The sequence below is a fragment of the Mirounga leonina genome, unplaced genomic scaffold (genome assembly GCF_011800145.1).
Source record: "Mirounga leonina isolate KUSES-001 unplaced genomic scaffold, KU_Mleo_1.0 Mir_151, whole genome shotgun sequence".
NCBI classification, from domain to species: Eukaryota; Metazoa; Chordata; class Mammalia; order Carnivora; family Phocidae; genus Mirounga; species Mirounga leonina.
In genome coordinates, this window is record NW_023270377.1 from 28,852,717 (window position 1) to 28,863,806 (window position 11,090).

An 11,090-nucleotide genomic window follows, 5' to 3' on the forward strand; every position below is an offset into this window, starting at 1 on the left:
GATGGAGAACCAGGCTCCCCACAGAGCATGGAGCCCAACGCCGGGGGCTCGATCCCAGGTCCCTGGGATCATGACCTGAGCCAAAGGCAGACACTTGACCGCCTGAGCCACCCAGGCGCCCCGGCTTGTAATTTATTTATTCAACATATACTTTTTAAAAACGCAACTATCATACAGATATTAAGTCAGATACTGGATAGATACTAAGACTAAAGTAGACAAGGCCTGATTCTCATGAAGTCTCCAAGCTGGTGGGAAGACAGGCACACAGTAAATACATATTCACAAATTATGTATGCTAAGTGCTAAGCAGGAAAACCAGGTATTACACCAGACCTATTGAGAGACACAAAAATGTAATGTACATGAGGCACCTGGGTGGCTCAGTCATTAAGCATCTGTCTTTGACTCAGGTCATGATCTCAGGGTCCTGGGATCGAGCCCCGCATTGGGCTCCCTGCTCCGCGGGAAGCCTGCTTCTCCCTCTCTCACTCCCCCCTGCTTGTGTTCCCTCTCTCGCTGTCAAATAAATAAATAAATAATTTCTTTAAAAAAAAGTGTAATGTACACGATAAACACTACATCTTGAAGGAGCCTTCATCATAAGGAGGACATGTTGTTTATGTTTTTTATACAAAAATTTTACTGAAAAGACTTTTCAACCCCAGAACTTCTGTTTTTTTTTCCCAACTTCTCTTTATTGATACTCTCTCTTTGCTGAAACATTGTTCTCACACTTTAATTCTTTAGATATGGTTTCCTTTAGTTATTTACATTTATGTATGTATAATATTAATCTTTATAAGTATTCATCTTTATATTTATCTTATAAATATAAGTCCAAAATTCAGACCCCTCAGGAAGAGTTTTCTAAGAGTGTTTCCTGCCCCCACCCCCGGGCATGGGCCATGCTTTCCTGTTTTTTTGCAACTATATAAAAATTTTTTATTGAAAAGTGGACACTTTTAGGGGTGCCTGGCTGGCTCAGGGAGGGGGTTATGTGACTCTTGCTCTCAGGGTTGTGAGTTCAAGCCCCATTTGGGTGGAGAGATTACTTAAATAATTCTTTTTTTAAAAGTAGACATTTTAGAAAATGTGACAACTCTGGAACAGACTTCCCCCACCCCAGTGCCTGTTGTTGTTGCTGTTTTATTGTTGTTGGGGCTGTTGTTTGTTACACCAGTGGTCTTTCTGTAGAGACTAATTTTATAAATTCTTTATTCTCTCGAGTGCACAGCCACTGAATTCTCTTTTCAGTTAGCTTAATGGCCAGCTAATGATTGGCCAGAGATTTCCTGAAATGCCTTGAACCAATAAGAATTGCAACCTTTTGTGAGAAGCTCTGTGTGTAGGTATGTTGGGGCATGACCTCGACTCTCAGGCTGTTTATAATTCTGCCTTATCCGGCAGCTCCTTGCGCAGGGCCTCCAGCCAGCTCCAGCCAGCCAGAGGTGAGAGACTGGGGGCCCTCTCGCATCTTTTCCAGGCATGCACACAGTCTTGCACGTTTGCAGAGCCTTTTAGAACCCCAGGAATATATCAGAGCTTTTCAAGTCCTCCTACGGGACACCTTTTAAGTTTGGGCCGGGCTCTTGTTTGCCCCAACTGGTATCATAGCTGTGGTGGGAAACAATGGCCGCTCGTTGTTTTCGACAAGGGCCCTGAGGAAGGAGCTTTTCTGCAGATTAAACTCGAATCAGGACAAAGAAAAAAAAAAAGAAAAGGAAACCACTCTCCTCACGGGTTTTCTTCCGAGGAGCTGCAGGATGGGCAGGTCAAATAGAGTCAGTGTTCTGGAGATAGGACTTTTTGAGACCACACCCTGGCCCCTCGAGGAGCTACAAGGCTGCGGGTTTACATGACGACAGTGAGCTGGGGAAAAGGTAATGCGAGCAGGACAGGTTCAAATGCCACAAAGCCCACTGCTCCCTACTGAGATTCAGCAGTTTTTCCTGAATAAACATTCCTCGTAGTATTGCAAGCCTTCGGTTTATTTCCCGAGTTCTGGAAAAGTTGATTTTGACATATTTTCTCAGTATTTCCCTTGTTTTTATGGAAGGGAAGCCTATATAGAGGTCTTCATTCCATCATTCCAGAGACCCCGGCCTCTTTCAGAATACATTAGGCATAAGATGAAGAAGTTCAAGACGAGGTTAGTGGCCCCACGAGAGGAGATGGGAGAAACTGTAAGTAAATACTGAATACAACTTTGTATTAGGAGATGGTGGCCAAGAAAGAAGTGAGGAGACAGAGATGATGCCGAGCCTACTGGGTTATTCTCCATGACCCAACTACAGGCTCATGGTGTTCATTCAGAGGCTGGGGTGATGCACAGGCAGAGAGCTCTGCTTAAACACTGGGCCCTCTTCCCTTACCCAGGACGAGTGCTCAGTGTCTCTAGTTATCATCAAGCACTTGCCTCTCAAGCAAACATTTCCTGAACCATTTCCACACAGTTTTACTGTGGTTCAGAAGGAAAAGAGAATTACCTTGACCTGAATGCTAAGCCCTAAGTACTATATAATATAAACTTCTCTGGATGTCTGAAAGAAAGGTCACGTATTGAAAACGCAATCACAAGCTTTTCTGTTGGACAGGGGTTGAGGAAGAATATCAGGCTTCATGGTTATTCCTTAGAGTAATTATTTTTTAATTATTTTTTTATTATGTTATGTTAATCACCATACATTACATCATTAGTTTTTGATGTACTGTTCCATGATTCATTGTTTGCATATAACACCCAGTGCTCCATGCAGAACGTGCCCTCTTTAATACCCATCACCAGGCTAACCCATCCTCCCACCCCCCTCCCCTCTAGAACCCTCACTTTGTTTCTCAGAGTCCATTGTCTCTCATGGTTTGTCTCCCCCTCTGATTTCCCCCCCTTCATTCTTCCCCTCCTGCTATCTTCTTCTTCTTTTTTTTTTTTTAACATATAATGTATTATTTGTTTCAGAGGTACAGATCTGTGATTCAACAGTCTTGCACACTTCACAGCACTCACCATAGCACATACCCTCCCCAATGTTTCCTTAGAGTAATTTAACTCACTGAATCTGTACCAAAAGTACTTTAAGGACTTAGCCTGTTAAACAAAAGATCTGTTGCCACAGTATACCTGCACATAACTAAAAGGAATTTTTGCCCATAGTCTCACCGATGGCAAGCGAAATTAGCAGCTTCATGATTGAAACGGACGTAGAACATACCTATTCCAGAGAGTTTTAATTTACATAACTTAAGCCACATCATTTGGAAAGAGTATAATCAACATTATCGGAGAAGAAGCTAGTCATCCTTGATTAACACCTAAAATGAAGTGGCCATTTTTCTTCAAAATAATCCTCATCAACATCTTTCATTTAACAGGAACTTCATACATTCTCTCTGAAAGAAATTATCTCCAAATAGAGGCATGTTTGTCTGAATTAGAGTAAGTGCCCTGCAGGGACATATCCGCGGCTTCCTCTGTGTGAGCTTTGTGCTTTTGTTGAAAAGCCTTCAGAGATGGTTGATTTGAAATACAGTAGTTGCCCCTTATCTGCAGGGCATACATTCTAAGACTGCTCACGGATGCTTGAAACCAGGGATAACTGGACTCTATATATACTGTTTTTTCCTATACATACACACTGACGATAAAGTTTAATTTATAAATTAGGACAGTGGGTGGCTCAGTCGGTCGAGCGTCTGCCTTCAGCTGGGGTCATGACCCCGGGGTCCTGGAATCGAGTCCTGCATCGGGCTCCTTGCTTAGCAGGGAGCCTGCTTCTCCCTCTCCCTCTGCCCCTCCCCCCCCCACTTGTGTTTTCTCTCTCTCTCCTCTGCTCTATCAAATAAATAAATAAATAAATCTTTCTAAAAAGTGGCAAGAATACACCAAATGATTACAGCAGTTCACCCTCATCCACAGGTTCAGTTCCCCGCGGTCAACCTTGGTCTGGAAGCCGATGGCCGCCTGCTGGCGAATCACCAGGTCAATCGTAGCCTAACTCAACTTCGTTAGCCTCCGCCATTCACCACACTTCATCTCGTCACGTAGGTGTTTTATCATCTCACATCAATGCAAGAAGGGTGAGAACATTACAGTAAGATATTTTAAAAGAGACCACATTCACATAACTTTTATCACAGTGTATTGTTAGAATTGTTCTATTTTATTACTAGTTACTGTTGCTAATTTTTTTCAATTTTTGTTTATTTATTAGAGAGAGCGAGCGAGCACAAGAAGGGGGAGTGGCAGACAGAGGGAGAGGCTGAGCCACCCAGGCACCCCTCTTGCCACTTTTCCTTAAAAACTTTCTCCCTAAGAGGAAGGGAAGAGAGGAAGGAATATGGCTAAAATTGATGATCCAAGGAAATAAAAATTATAAAAAATTTCAATTCCTTTTTTGTAAAAAAGAAAGTGACTTGAAAGAAATATAACACTATGTTAGTAATCTAGATGAAAGCAACATGAATATTTATTAAATATTCTTGCTTTCTCCTTTATTTTATAAATCTCTCAATATAAACAATAATATAGATGGTATACAGATGTGCCAAATTCACCCAGAAGGGACAGCTGAAGGGGGGCGACACCAAGCTAGGCCAGTTGCCAAGTTGCAGGGATGCAGAAATGAAAGGCGCATTCCTGCCCTCACAGTGTTGTGGTGGAGCGTTAGACTGAGAAAAGATAGGTTCACGGTTCCGTAACAGAGGTGAGTCAGGAAAGGCCGCCTGGAAGAGGTGAGACCAGAGCTGCCATTAAGAATCAGAGCTGGTGGGCGCCTGGGTGGCTCAGTTGGTTAAGCGACTGCCTTCGGCTCAGGTCATGATCCTGGAGTCCCGGGATCGAGTCCCGCATCGGGCTCCCTGCTCGGCAGGGTGTCTCCTTCTCCCTCTGACCCTCCTCCCTCTCATGCTCTCTGTATCTCATTCTCTCTGTCTCAAATAAATAAATAAAATCTTTAAAAAAAAAAAAAAAGAATCAGAGCTGGCAAATGTCCACAATAGCCAAACTGTGGAAAGAGCCGAGATGCCCTTCAACAGACGAATGGATAAAGAAGATGTGGCCCATATATACAATGGAATATTATGCAGCCATCAGAAAGGATGAATACCCAACTTTTACACCAACATGGATGGGACTGGAGGAGATTATGCTAAGTGAAATAAGTCAAGCAGAGAAAGTCAATTATCATATGGTTTCACTTTTATGTGGAACATAAGGAATAGTATGGAGAACATTAGGAGAAGGAAGGGAAAAATGAAGGGGGGGAATCGGAGGGGGAGATGAACCATGAGAGACAATGGACTCCGAGAAACAAACTGAGGGTTTTATTTTATTTTTTTAAATTTATTTATTTGACAGAGAAAGACACAGCAAGAGAGGGTACACAAGCAGGGGGAGTGGGAGAGGGAGAAGCAGGCTTCCTGCCGAGCAGGGAGCCCGATGCGGGGCTCGATCCCGGGACCCTGGGATCATGACCTGAGCCGAAGGCAGACGCTTAACGACTGAGCCACCCAGGCGCCCCAAACTGAGGGTTTTAGGGGGGACGAGGGTGGGGGGGTGGGGTAGCCCGGTGGTGGGTATTAAGGAGGGCACGTACTGCATGGAGCACTGGGTGTTATACACAAACAATGAATCATGGAACACTACATCAAAAACTAATGATGTAATGTATGGTTACTAACATAACATAATAAAATAAAATTTAAAAAAAGACAAAAACAAAAAAAAGAATCAGGGCTGGCAGGATACTGCTATTTGCCATGGAAAAAACTGATGAGGGGATAAATTAAATGTGATCTATCCATACAATGAGATGTTACTTGGCAATAAAAAGAAATGAAGTACCAAACCATGCTACAACATTATGCAAGGTGAAAGAAGCCAGTCACAAAAATGCCACATATTATATGATCCTGTTTTTATAAAATGGCCAGAATAGGGATATCCATAGAGACAGAAAGTAGATTAGTGACTGCCAGGAGGCTGGGATAAAGGGAGAGGTTGAGGGAGTGGAGGGCAACTGTTAACAAGCATGGGGTTTCTTTTTGGTTTCAAATGTGATTTATTGACTGCTGGTGTGCATGGGGTTTGATTGACAAAAATGTTCTAAAATGGATTGTGGCGGTGGCTACACAACTCTGTGAATACACTAAAAACCATTGAATTGTACTCTAAATGGGTAAATTCTATGGCATATGAATGCTATTTCAATAGAATGGTCATATAAAATATAATAAAAATAAATTTTAAAAATGTTTTAAATGTTAAGTTATTTAGGGGCGCCTGGGTGGCTCAGTTGGTTAAGCCTCAGCCTTCCACTCAGGTCATGATCCCAGGGTCTTGGGATCCAGCCCTACATCAGGCTCCCTGCTCAGCGAGGGGCCTGCTTCTCCCTCTCCCTCTTCCCTTCCCCATCCCGCTCATACTCTCTAATAAATAAATAAAATTTTAAAAAAAATGTTAGGGACGCCTGGGTGGCTCAGTCATTAAGCGTCTGCCTTCGGCTCAGGTCATAATCCCAGGGTCCTGGGATCGAGCCCCGCATCGGACTCCCTGCTCAGAGTGGGAAGCCTGCTTCTGCTTCTCCCTCTCCCACTCTCCCTGCTTACGTTCCCTCTCTCACCGTGTCTCTGTCAAATAAATAAATAAAATCTTAAAAAAAAAAAGTGAGGTCATTTAATCAGGTGATCCAAACATATTAAAAATGGCCGAGCTATCATCAACTTTTTTTTTAAGATGTATTTACTTTAGAGAGAGAGTGGTGGGGAAGAGAGAGAATCTCAAGCAGACTCCACGCTGAGCGAGGAGCCAGTCATGGGGCTCCATCTCACAACCCTGAGATCGTGACCTGAGCCGAAACCAAGAGTCAGACCCGTTACCATCTGCACCACCCAAGCGCCCACTATCAACTTTTAAAAGGACCACTTGGTTATAGATAATCCTAAAATTTAGCTTTGTTTTTATTCTGCCACCTTTTTTTACCCCCCCCCAACACACACACACCACCCCTCTCTTCTGCCACGTAGAACTCTCCTCATGTTCTGCCACCTCACACGATCATTCAGCATGGTTGAAGAAAGTCCTAGCTCCAAATGCTACCTGGCAGTCACTACTGATTATGCTGGGCAATTTGGGGTTACTGTTTGTTCTCAAAAGACTGTCACACATTGTCATGCAACTTTTCACATTGGACTTGAGATTCTTTCTCTGTAGGAAAAAAAGAACTTTGTAGTTCTGCTAGGTTATAGATATGTGAAGTGGTATATCCAGAATGAAAACCTGAAAATTATGACTTACAAGGATCAAGTGGCTTCCCTGACTCTATAGAGAGCCATCAATGCCCCCCAAATACTCACTTAAATATATTCTAGATGTAAGGACACTGTGTGAAGCTATAGTTATAATCAGTTACGAGGCTACCACCATTTGGTACAGTGAAATAATCATGGTAGATAATAATTTATTTTCAAGTGGTCATTCATCTCATAAAATAACTTCAGCTCAATGGATATAATATCATGTATTATCTGTGACCACTATTAACAACTCTCCAAAAAAAATTAACAAACCCTCAATTTTTCCAGTTTAAAAGAGCTGACAATAGCTCAACTCAAAACCTGAACAGCTGATGAATATATCGACTTGTCCTTAGGAAGTCTTTTCTGTGCCCAAATAACTAAGGGAGTCCATGTAACGATTCATCTTGATGCATCAAACCAACACAGGAGAGACTATTCATAATAATGCAAACACAGAAAAGCAATCTTTCCAGATAATGATGAGCAATGCCTTGCAAATGGTCTCAGTGCAGAAAGTTGAGAAATTTTTCCATGCCAAATAGCAGTATCCTATGTTATCTATATAGGTTTATTAGCGATCTTTTGAAAGTGTAAGAATTATGCTGCAGGTTCTCTAACTTACCACTACGGAAACTTTCATTCCTATCAGTTAATGAAAGTGAGTAACTAGAGGCTTGTGTGCTTGATGCTTGGATCTGAGGCACCCACCAGAGGACTTAGCATAGGACCAGAGGTGCTGGGGTTATGGAGAGTAGTTATTTGTTAAGTGTACACATAAGCTACTGTCTTATGTATGAGTTGGATGATAAATAGAACAAAATTTTCCGTCCCAATTGTGTCAAAATTCAGTTGTGAAAAAATTAACTGTTGATAACTTACCCACTATGAGAGCCCCCATTTCCGATGATTAAAAGTTCTTCCTCTAAGATAAAGACAAAGACTGGATATTTTCAATCACCACTTTTATTCAAACTGACATCACATGGCTGCAGTTATGATACATTGAAAAGTCCACAGAATTTCTGCCCCCAACCCCCGCAAAGCATTAACTATAAAGAAACACCAGACAAACTCAAACTGAGGGACATTCCACAAAGAAACTGGTTTGTACACTTCAAAATGTCAAGTTATTAAATACAAAGGAAGGCTGAGGAACTGCTCCATACAGAAGGAAACTGAACAGTCATGACAGTGTGTGATCCTGGGTCAAATCCTGGACCTCTGGAGGAAATTTTAGAACAATCTGTAAAATCCAAATGAGGTCTGTGGAGTAGAGTTATACCATATCAAGGCTGATTTCTTGATTTTGATGGTGTGTACTGGAGTTATGGAGAAGTGTAACTCTAAAGAAGAATGTTCGCCATGACCAGTACCATCACCAACACTGCCTGGCTCTCCAGCCCGTGGAGAGGAGGAGAATGGCTAACTTGGATGTGATTCTCAGTTCGGCTACCTTCAAGCAATCCACTGTGAAAACATTGAGAAAACACAGTATAATGTGTTGACAGTGAAAATGAGAATTCACAAAGCACAGTGAAAAGAATGCCAAGATGGGCAGTAAAAGGAGTAAGAATCAAAGACAGAGGGAGTATAAAGCATTCAAGTATGGGATAAGGGCACTTAAAAAGGCAGATATATCCAGTCGGTCTTGGAATTGGGGTAATAATCAAGGGTAACAGGTATGAGAGTCATAAAGGAACAGCTAGCCTCAAGCCTAACAGCTTTTTATTTTTATCAGGAGACCAGCATTCTGTTACCAGCTTCATTAAAAACTAATTATAAATACTATTCAGCAATAAAGAACAAAATACTGATAACATGCCACAACATGAATGACCCTCAAACACACTATAGTAAATGAAAGAAGCCAGACAAACACCACATATTGTATGATGCCATTTACATGAAATGTCCAGAAAAGGCTAAACTATACAGACAGTAGATTAGTGGTGTCCTGGCACTGGGGATTGACTGTAATCCCCATCTGAATACAGTAAATAACAACTCATTTGTAATCCCAAAATTGAGGCATAGAGCTATTTAGTGACAATCACAGTACCTAACTCATAGGGCTCTTTGAAGATCAAATGAGATAATACAGGTTAAAAGCTCAGAACAATGCCCGGCACTTAGTAAGTAAGGGCTCAAGATGGACACGCGCGCGCGCGCGCACACACACACACACACACACGTCCAGCTTAAAAACTTAGAAAATAAAATGCATGTAAAAAAACAACATGCATATAATAAATTATAAATGTAAATAAAGTATAAGTTCATACTTTTTTAAAGATTCAGCAACAAATTATAGTTCATCCTAGACCTATTTCTTAATCAAGGTAAACAGTTTAAACTATGTTGGGAGAACTTTTTAAATATACATATAAAGTATAAGAAGAACAAAGGAAACTTACTATATCATTTCCCTAATATTTTGGGTCTAAATAAAGTTTAAGGAAATGTTGAGACTCTTCCTCAGCCTCTCATCTTCTCAAGTTGACATTTTGATGTGTTAATTCCCTAATTACATGATTTTTCAGTATGTTCCACATTTTATTTCTACACATAAAAGTCCTTTAGCGAATATAGACATCCATCACATATTTTTACTTTAGTAATTTTTGAATCACAGAGAGTAGGCTGTTGTTACATCTTAGCAATATAATCCTGGACCAAAAAAAACCCAGAAATCAATACTATTGAGGCCCAAGGCCCCGACCTCAGTGACATATGTATACTTTTCCATGTTTTCTTGTCCTTTATAACATGCACTATGACACTGGAGGCACTGAAGTTCTCTCTTCCCAGCAGGTGTCAAATAATGATGTAGCTTCTGCCTCCTGAACTCAGTCCTGTTCAGTGACTCTTTCAATACAGGTATACAAAGTGAAAAGTTGCTAACCCGCTACTCCAGAGAAATAAATAGTTGTTTAATTTTAATCCTTTGAAATAAGTACTCCATGAACATACCTGTATATCTTTGGTTAAACTATTTCCTCACCAGCATCAACATTTATATTCTCTTATTTATTATCTCTAAGACCATTTATAAAATGAACTCGTTTTCATTATTCTCTGATTCCTTAAGTATTCCCAGAAAAACTTCCTAACATGAGGAGAAAGTAGAGACAAATTTCAATATTTGATAAATTTTATCTTGGCAACTTTGAAAACAAATTTACTCTTTAAACTGCATTATAAAAAATACATTAGTCTTCACATTAGCTTTACATGGAAATATATACTTGCTTGAATATTTAAATATAGTTTCTCTTTACCAAAAAGTGTCACTCAGAGCCCTAATTACACAAATAATTTAAATGCACAAATGCAAAACACACTTCACACAACATTGTCCACACACTGTATAACTTGGGACAATTATAATAAAAATTTATGCAAGATACTGAACAAGGACAAGATTAATAAAATATTCATTGTGGTTATAACTTGATTTTTCACTATTAAAAGAATTTAATGCACTCTTGAATACACAAAAAACATCCAACTGTTTCATCTAATCGGCAAATGAAGCCAAAATATATTTTGACAAAGGGGCACATCTTGTATCCTACCAAATTCTCAAAGTAATTCATTTCTAATTTAATTTAAATTATAATTTTTCCAATTTCAAGTTTTCAAGCTTGTCTAAAGTAATGACTACAGGAACTAATAAACATTTCCAAAATGTTAAAAAAAAAAAATAATCAGGACTGTATTATACTTCGATATTTTTAGTAATATAAATTTTAAATATAAACCTTTTTTCTCTCAAAAAAATGGTATTTAGAAGA